Source organism: Eufriesea mexicana, unplaced genomic scaffold (genome assembly GCF_001483705.2).
Source record: "Eufriesea mexicana isolate 0111107269 unplaced genomic scaffold, ASM148370v2 scaffold2888, whole genome shotgun sequence".
Classification (NCBI taxonomy): Eukaryota; Metazoa; Arthropoda; class Insecta; order Hymenoptera; family Apidae; genus Eufriesea; species Eufriesea mexicana.
In genome coordinates, this window is record NW_016910972.1 from 328,493 (window position 1) to 338,676 (window position 10,184).

Below are 10,184 nucleotides of genomic sequence, written 5' to 3' on the forward strand. Positions count from 1 at the left end.
AAGCCTCCGACTTTTTCCACTTTCCACGCGAACCTCGTGTCCCTTTGAATTATCGACCAAGCCCCCTCTGCTCTGACCTTCCTTCGGCCGGCTATCAGCCTCTCGTTTGTCCGGCAGAATGCTAGCGCGTCCCCTCCTGCGTTCTCCGCTTCTACTGATTTTTCCATCGGCATCGGGGTGGGCGTGTTCTTCCAGAGATCGCGTCGGTGCTTGCGGTTTCCACGATTTCGAGGAAACCGGCAGTCTGAAGGAGCCTCCAGTCTATTGGACGCTCTGTCATCCATGGGAACCGCTTCGGGGGTCGATTCCGAGTGCAAACACCTGTGAAGAAAATTTATATTAATACAAAACCATAGTGTAAATGTAGGATCGTATTTGAATGGATTGACTTAAAATAGTATTATTGACTTGTTAATAGAATAAAATAAGTTTGTAAATAGAACGACAGGGGCTAGCTACGAAACAAGAGAGATTCGCCAAGGGCACACTTTCTGATCTTCCTTAAAAATTACTCTTACAACTGACTTGCATAAACTCTGTCTTTGCACGCTCTTAGATTGGCCTGCGCTCTTACACCCTTATTCAAATCATTCATTCTGTGGGCCAGGTACATCAACCAGTTTGAACGCATCCCTAAGCTTTCACTCGGCTCTATCACGAACATTCTTCGCAGCCAATCCTCTTGCTCGTGGTCACTTTCGTTCTATAAGCCCAAGCACTCTTGACATTCTTTCAGTGCCGTAATTATTCTATGCCTAAGCAAATGTCACCCTCCCAATCGTCCAACTATTCTTCGACTTCTAGGCAATTTCGAGCACCTAGAACTCGTCCCTGGAGCAATTTCCATACTCCGAGACACTCCGTGCATAATGGCTGCATGCAAAGGGCGTAGGTGACTGGAATCAGGATTCGCGGATGCAAATGGAAGAACGCAACGATCGCTGGGAAACCGAAGGAGAATCGAACACGGGTTAATCGGAGGCAGACAGTGGGAATGAAGCGGATCGGCGAGATAAACCAAGGCGACTCGCGCGCAGACACGGTCGTGCCAGCCAACGTCCCCCAATAAAAGTCAACAAAAGACTAACGATTCATTCGGCTAATGGAAAAGTCCGAAAACAGAAGCGCACCGTCCACCCCCTCGCTCTACCACCCCGTTTCTCCGCCGCCGCCCGTGTCACCCTTCGCCGCGTTTCCACCGTTCATAATTAAGCAGACTTTTAGCAGATTAGATCCGCGATCTCGCGCGCGCCTAGCTGGCCGCTCGGTAAGTTGTCGCGACGAGCCGCGCGGATTCTTTTGCACTCGCGACGAGACATCACGCGAGATTCCGGCCGGGTGTGTCTAACGAGATTACGTCCTTCCTCGAGCTTCCTCCAACGCTCTGGACGAGGTGATCCCGCGTGGTTCTCGCTGCCGCGCGAATCATTCGGAATCGAGTTTGGAGCGGGTGAAAAAATCGGGCACGAAGATCCGTCGTGTTTAACCCGAGCAAACTTTAATCCCCTCTTCGAGTCGGCGCGGAAAAATAATCCAATCGCCGTTACTTAAACCCCCGAGTTGCAACCACCCCAGCGACTCGGCATCATCGACGAACTACTTCACCCCTTTCTCACAGGCTCGAGACACCTCCCGGTAACCCATAGAATTAATTATCACCGCTCGGGAGAAGGGATAGCTGCCGGAAAGAGCTACCGAATCTGGCGGAACAGCCGTGGATCGCGAGATCTGTCTTAGTCGCGAGTAATCCGTTCGACCATCGGGCGGGAGACGTTCGACGCGGGGGAAAAGAAGGAAAGGAGGAAAAAAAGCGACGCTTGCATCCCCTTAATCTGTCCTCGAGTTCTCTCCGAGCGAGCTAAGCCCCTTGTCGGCATATTGCGACGATTCGCGGCTATAAAAACGCGCGAGAGGGTCTCGCGAGAGGGTGTCGGCGAAACGAAAGGGGTTGTCGGCTTGGCCGAGTGACAAATGGCTCGGAATAATACCAGCCAGCCGAACGAGCCGGCACCCAACGCCCAACATCCGCCGCGCTGGTTCCCCTCAAGCTCGCCTCGGAGGAATCGTGGCTGGCCCTCCGGGGCTTACTCTGACAATATCGTTAAACGATCTTCTTTGTTTTCGTTCCGTTTCACAGACACCCTTCCGCCCCGGCATCCATCTACCGGGGTGTCCGACGTCCACGGACTTTCTTGGCTTTTGGAAATTGATTTCGGTGGCTCGGCTGATCGGTTGGTGTCGCGTGGATTTTTGCTAAATGGCACGATGGTGATGGATGTGTACGTTTCGGTACTACGAGACGATCCTCGGGGATTCTTCTCAGGGTCGAGGGCAGTAGCGTTGATGGCTGGCTCCGATGGAAACGTCTGAGTCATCCCCGATAAACGTGTCGATAAGTATGCTGCGCGATCGCGAGTCGAAGATTCGAAGGAATTTTAATTTGTAGTACATTCGACGAGGGATTCTATCCGAACTTGGATCACTTTCGTAATTATTCGCACGGATAATCGAATTCGTGGTAGAAAAATAATTTTGAGGTCAAGGGGAACACGGGGCTCGGAGCGAGCGACTAATCAACGGCGCTGTGATCGTGGGGTTGGATTTTTTGGGTGTTCCGTTGGTAGGGATCGACGCGAGATTTTTCAGCGGATCCATCCCTGCCGCATCACCGTTTTTTCATTAACTTCCCCTTAAAGAAATTCGATTCTTCGGGGAAAGGGGCAGAATGGACGATCCAGATTCGACTGCACGGCGACTGGACGGAGGGGAAGAAGAGGTCGGCGAGGACACAAAGCTACTTTAAATAAAGGAACGCTCCATCCATTGAACCCATTGTCAACCTCTGACGTTGACTGAGCGAACGGCAGGTCCACAGAATCCATCATCTCCATAGAAAACCTTAATTATTTTCCGATGAAAGAAACCCTCTCTCGGCTTCCATTGCTCTTTTACCTTCGTCTTCTTCTTCCTCTTTTCTTCGCCCTTCTTCAACTTCCAATCTCTCGCTCCAGCATCGCGAAGATCGCGATTTGTTTCTAAAATTATGTTTCACTTTTACTCCCGCAAATGTGTTTTGTTATCCGCTAAAGAGCTTCGAAATCGTGGTTCAACGTGGTGGTGGAACAATGTCCAGGTTCCCACGACGATAAAAATTTCTCCGGCGCAACATTTTCCGGATCCGGCCTACGCATCGAAAGTTTAAGGTCCCATCGCGGCCTGGAGTGTCCTCGGGTCGCGTAGGTGGCACGACAAAGCCGAGATGAAAGAGCGCTCAGCCCCTTTCCGGTGGCATTCAAATGTGGCCTTTCTAACCATGCAACCCCATATCTCCCGCATCCTTTCCAACGACCCCCTCTCGCAGCGGGAAACGCTCAGGGTAGGCAGGAGCACGACGACGACCGAGCCAGCAGCCCATCTCCACCGGTCCGCCAAACAAATGACGCTTGAAACAAACGAAAGACGGCGACGGCGTTTGTCTTTTGTCCGTGCTGGCACGCACGGAATCCAACCGTGCCTTTGCCACCCGTTCCCCGTCGGGGGTGGAGAATAAAAAAATATCGCCGCCGGATTTTTGTCTCGGTTAGCCAAACGATTCTGCTTAATGGCTCGCGCAAAGCTTTCCAAGAGGGAGGCGACAGCGACGCTTTCCTTCGGGCCCGACCCCTCCATCGAGCGATTTCCAATTTTCGGGCAACCCGCAAGTTTCGTCTCGCACGCGTCTTCCGTGATACCGTTGCGAGTAGGTGAATAATTTTTCCATCCTCCCGACAAGGTTCCTGTGTGCAAGGAACAGAAAATCGTCGCGTCGGTCGTTTCCCAGACCACCAGTTCGCGGTATTAATTATAGGGGTTGAAGTTGAAAGTTTCAGTGGAAATTTTTCATTCTCGTGGAATCGTCATCGAAATGGTAATCGATCCTCAAGGGGAGTGATTGATTTTTCATTTGCAACGCAGTTAAGACGTCAGCGTGGATCTTCTTGGGCTCGATCGGAGACGTTGATCGTCGGAGAAGGGTGAACGGGAGACACCGTTCACAACGGGCTTCTCCCTTTCTTTCAATACCTTAATGTCAGCCAACGTTACGAGCCTTTGTCTCCGACTCCCCCGCCGCCGGTGCAAAGGGGTTTTCACCGCTTGAATCCTACTCGAGGATGAAGCTTTATTTAGCAGATGATATTTACGACTTCCAATCCCGCGCGACCCTCCCAACTTTTATATTGTCTTTGGCGAAGTTCGATGCTGTTGCCTCGGTCCATCCCCCTTCCTGTCGTTCATCGATTCGTCTTCGAGCTTCGATTCCGCTTCGCCGACACGCCGCTTCACGGCTCGAGAGCTGTCCAAGTGCGACGCGAAAACAGCCGCAATTTTGGCAGGAAAATTTCCGATACTTTGAAACTCTGCTCGCGACGCTCTCCTGGCAACACGGGATCTCTCTTGGAATCGTTCAACGTTTGATTTTTCACGAAGAATGTTAATATTTGGCGATCTTTCGGGAAAGGTACATCGTCGTGTCAGAATTTTATTCGAATCCCTGGCTGATCGATGGAAGTATCGTACTTTCGATATGTTGACGGATGGCCAGTCAAAATGATGCGACGTCTCGAAAAAGCTCGACAGGACCGCCATCGGATCCTCCATCTCCGCCAAACGTTTCCAGCAGTCGGCCTGGAAACAAATATGCGTGCACGTCTGTCTTATCGTCGAGCCACCCTTCATCCGAGATTGTCATCCGGACTACGAGCAGCTGTAAACACCAGCAGCAAACATAATATAACGAACGCTTCGGGCTATGCGTGAAACAAACCTCCTCTCTTATAGTTATTCCTGCGTACGGATTAATCCATGATGAAAAAAATCTACTGACGAGACGAACAGTTGCTGGAACGGCTTTAAGGAGGTTTTCTATGAATTTTTATCACGTGCTTTTTCATAGACGAAAATAGAATACAGTCGTGGGTATTGATTATTCCTGCCGATTTGCTACTTGGAATATTAAAATTCTGACACAGGAAGTATCGAAGGACCCTGATTTAACACTGGAAATACCCAATACTATTATTTTGACAGGTTTCAGAATTTTTTCCTTCTTTAATTACTAAAAATATATAACTGCTTTTATTGAAATTATTACAAAGAATATCGAGGAACCCTGATTTATCGGTGGATATTCCGAATCCAGTCATTTTGATTAATCTCAGAATTTCGGTTCTTTGTAGTTACTGAAAATATATACCTACTTCAAAGGGGGTAAGTACAGAAATTAATATATTTGTTTATATTCGTCGTACCATTAAAATTACTATAATCCGTGCCAACTAAGTTTACGTACCTATTAAATATTGGTAGTTCTAGCATTAAACGCGAAACTTCTAATATCTCGAAACAATGTGAACCATTGACCTACACCACTGTCCTAATCTGAGCAGCAAGTAGTACCAAACGATATTCGTCAGACGCGCCACTGCGGCTTCAGCGAATCAACCGTGAAAAACGATTCGATAGCGATAGAATCGCTCAAAGTTACGCGATTAAAGGCAGAAATTCTCGAAGAGGGATTGTGTCAGCTGATTTAAAAAAGAACCCAATGTTAAATACACCGAGAATCCGCAAATAGCGAACCTATCGAAAAATCAAGAGAACCGAGTCGCGGAGGAACTTTGAACGTTTCTACCGGATGGTAAAATCGCGTGGAACGTTGATCCCCTTCTTGCTGAAACACCCACAGATCCCGCCACCCCCGATAAATTATATGTCGATAAATTAAAGCGTGCCGGACGTCCGCCGATAAAAATCGAAGATGCGAACCGACCAGGCCGATGGAGGAGAGCAAAGGCCGGCGGTAACAGCGATTCATTTTTCATCGACCTAACCGAATTTGTCGAACTCGGGAGCCGCGCCAAGGGTGGGATCTAATTTCAGGGCCATTACGATGTATACGAGCCACCCTCCGCCGCCGTCCTCGCCCGCGATCGCCGTGAACTATCATTTGTACGAATTACATCGACTCGCCTCCGCTATATCCGCCGTCGTTTATTATTATTAGCAGCCAGCCAACGCGTCACGCCTCCGGGACCAGCGGATCCGCCATTAATCCTTCCGGGAATCATTGAGAAAACTAGACACGCTGCAAACCCGAAGAATCCTGCTGCAGGTGCAGCCTCGGAAAATTCCGGTACTCCTCGAAGCACGATTTTCGAAAAATATTCCATGACTCGTAAATTACCACGATTAACCAAACGATGGAAGATCCCTTTAACGCTAATCCGAAAATTTTGATCAAAAATTTCGAATTCGATCCTTTCGATCGCTAACTTTCGCGATTTTTATCGAATATTTTCTCAGGTCATTTGAGAAAGATCGCGGAGGGTTAAAAGTTTGGCGCCTGTGTCACGAGATAAACGTAAGATTGATCGTAGATCGGTGCAACGACGGTTGCGACCCCCGGCGAGATTAAAAGCTGGAGATTGCGGATGGCTCGCGAGACAGGTGCATGTGATTAAAGGGAAGAGGAAGCAGGAAGGGTCAGCGAAGGAGGGGCCAGAAATTATTTAACGCGGCTTCTCGACTTCTTCTGATCTTTTCCATCAGGTAGATGAACCCTTTCATCCTGAGGAGCGAGCACCGAGGGTCCGAGGGGTGTCGGTGTTGGGGTTCGAGGCGAGCCCGATCCGCGACGATGAAAATTATACGCGTACATAAGAGCAAGGTGAGAGACTGCTACGTTAAAGAAATTAGAGAGATAATTCCTCGGACGAATACCCAATTTACCCTTTCGTCCGAGCCCGAGCATCCTGGCCTTATTATCTAAAGTGCTCGGCTGCGAGAGGCTGACAACGAACGTACGGCAGAGGGGGAGAAAAAAGGGCGGAGAGGAAGAAAAAGAACGTGCACCCTTCTGACGGCAAGGCGTAGGAGAGCCTGGTGGTGGACTGCAAGGACAAAAAGTATTAAAAGGACAGTTCCTCCTCGCGAGTGTACAACCGACTGGCCAGCTGAAGGGTTGCCGGCCAACTTTTTTCGGCTCCTATCATTTATTCACGCCGGAGTTATTTTCTTCCGGATGCTCTCCTTTCCCGGAGAGGGCTGCAAAGGCTGCAGACCTTGCTTCTCCTCTGAATTTCCATTCGCTGATTTTTCCCATCAAGGAACCCCTCTCTCCCCTTCTCTCTCCGGAAACTTGGAAAAATCGCACGATTCCTCCGAGACGAGCTCGGAGACCAGAGATTCCCCCGTCCTCGAGATCGATCTCGAATTTCTTCCGGACGATCTCCTCGTCGGTTCAGACACGTCGTCATTGATCGTGGCAGCTGGAGAACGATCGATCCGCGATCGCAGGGGTCTTGCCGTGATCCACGAAGGACTCTGTGGACAGAGTGTCGTGGATGGAGGAGGGTTACGCGGCTTGGGATCTCCGAGTGGGAAAACCGGGCCGGTTGCACGAGACTGGATGGAGATCGGTGAAAGAGGGAGCCGCAGGCGGCCACACCGCGATTGAAAGAACGGCCCCAATCATCGGCTCTGGAAATGCATTTTCCGTCTCTCTGGCTTCTGTGCCCGACGCCGTGGCGGCGGTTTTCGGGCATAGCTTCATACGGGGAGTCGCTGCACACACCGGCAGAGGAGAGGGCCAGTCTTTGTCGCTATTTCGGGGGGATGAACGAGCCGGGGACACGAATACGTGTTCGATCGATGAATCACTCGGCGTGCACCGTTGACGTTGACGCGGAACGAGAGCGCGACACGCAAACACACGGAGTGAAAGGGAAAGCGGCAGAAGAAGAGAGAGAGAGAGAGAGAGAGAGAGAGGGAGAGAGGGAGAGAGAGAGTGAGGCAGAGGGACAGAGGACCGGCTACTAGCGGGTGGTAGTGGAACGAGGGGGTCGGAGGGGTTGGATGCACCCTCTCTGGTGTATGTACGGTGGCAGCTCACCGGTTGCGGGTGTGGAGTATGCAGGTGCGGGTGTATTAAAAAGCGGGGGTGGCTGCGGTCGCGTACCAATCACCCGACGGGGATGAGGGGGTGGCTCCGTGAGCGAGAGGGGGTCGAAAGGTGGTCTGGTCCGGCTCGATGGACGGGGTAGGCACGGCAGAGAGAGGGATCATACAGAGAGACGGTTTGTTCCGAGAGAGAGAACACGCCCGTGCCACGCAACCCCCGTGAAATTTTAATCGTGTCGTCATTGGGGTAGTTTGTTACGATAACCCGACCAGCATGGACGTGTACGTGGGCTTTTCACGGGGGAGAGAAAAAAACCACCAGGGGGAAAGATCGACCAAGGGAACCGCGTTTCCCTCGCATCCCTTTTTCCACCAAAGTCTCGCTGTTTTAGCGATGGAGATACGGTAGAACTCTCTGGAGGTAAGGTACCTTCGCCTATTAGCCACCGTTCCTCGGGCAATAGCGTATAGTAGACGCGTTTCCGGTTGAACAAGCGGGAAGATCCGTCACCTTTTACCCCGATCTTCGTCTTCGAAGATGTGGTGCGCGCAACGAGCATCATTTTTGCCAGCTCGCGGCGGATATTTACCCGTGTCGTAATTAGCATCGCGCACGAGCGGCGTTTTCATCGGCGTCGAACGCGTGGCTGCGCCAACGCCGGTCACGGTTGAATACATCGTTTGAAAGATTCATGGGAATGCGGTGCGCCGGGCATTATTGCTCATTTGATCGGGCGGCGCATCCGAAAATAATGTAGAAAATTGTTTTGCGGTCTTTTTATCTCGATTTCAGCCACGTGACACACACGCACACAGCCGAGCACGCGTCGATGAGGGAGGAACGAAGGGCGTGTAAGTGAAGGCGTGCATGTGTGCGGAGGGGTCGCTTTGTGTGTCCCATCAATCACGCGGACCTTTTCACCGAGCGGATATCGGGCCTGGCCGTTTTTGCGTGCGGTGCATCCCGCTCGATTGCAATCGTGGCGAATTATTGAATCTGCTGCATATCTCGTCCGTCCGGATTAGGTTGGGTTAGTTGGCGCGCGTCCGCGACTTCGCCGATTTTGCCCCCGCGAATCGGCCAATTCTCACCCTTCCACGGGGAAAGGATATCGATCCGCGAAACGTGACGGGTGTTTGCAAAATTCCCCGTCTTTCGGCAAAACCTCCGAGTAAATTAAACGGATCTCTCGTGGAAAATCGGCGAACGTATTTCCCTTCTTCTTAGATCCGACTGCAGCTAGGATGGCAACTTTTAAATCTGCGAACTTTCGTCGTACCGCGCGGGGCGAGGATTTTTCGCCTACTCGAAACTCGAGGTCGGGGAATACTAGAAATATCGATAAAGAATTGTGAGAACGCAGGGTAATTAAATGTTCCAAGATGTAAAAGCTCGCGACGTCAACGCGAATAATAATAGGTAAAATCGGTACTTACTATTGGAAGACCAGGCCCGGCTGGTACCGTCGAAGAGTTTGCTGCGTAAGAAGATGATCATTCATGGAACGGATGATATTACTTTATTTGATGACGTACTTAAACAGTGAAAGAATCTCGTTGTCGAGGCCAGTCACGCAAACACGGAACATACCGGCTCGCACGACGACTCGTCACGCTGCTCGTCGTAATCGCCGCTGATGGCCGATTAATGTTCCTCGTAAAAAGAGGCGGAGAAAGAAAAGTGGAATAGCCAGCAGGGACGTGACTTTGGCCCGAACTCGCAATGTCTTTGGGTCTGTGATATTTACAACGCCGCGAGTTCACAGTTGCCGCGATGAGAAAGCGTGAAACGACCCCCATCACACGGACCTCGACACACCGCAGGCTGATCCCTAGGACGTTCTCTCGAATTTTCCACAGTCCCCTCCTCGAGATTAGGCCTGGTGTAATGAGGATCGTTCGGGAAAGTCGATTAATCTCACTCGAAATGACAATGGGTAACGCTTGACACGTGCGCGAGATAGTAACCTAAATAATAATTGGACGCCGCTTATATATTTACATACTATACGAACGTAAACCCTGGTTAGTCCTCGAGTCCATGATAGTTCCTGGTTCCAGGACCAGGCTCTGAGCTTTCCACGTCTGAGACCTGACTCTCAGGCTCGTGTACAGTGACGATCGCCTCGCCATACGACCGTCTAACGTTAGAACGGACACCCTAAATCGATCGAGACAGATCTGGCCGAAATTTACAACGAGACCATCCAGCGGAATTTCATGATGCAGGAATCCATGTACCCCGG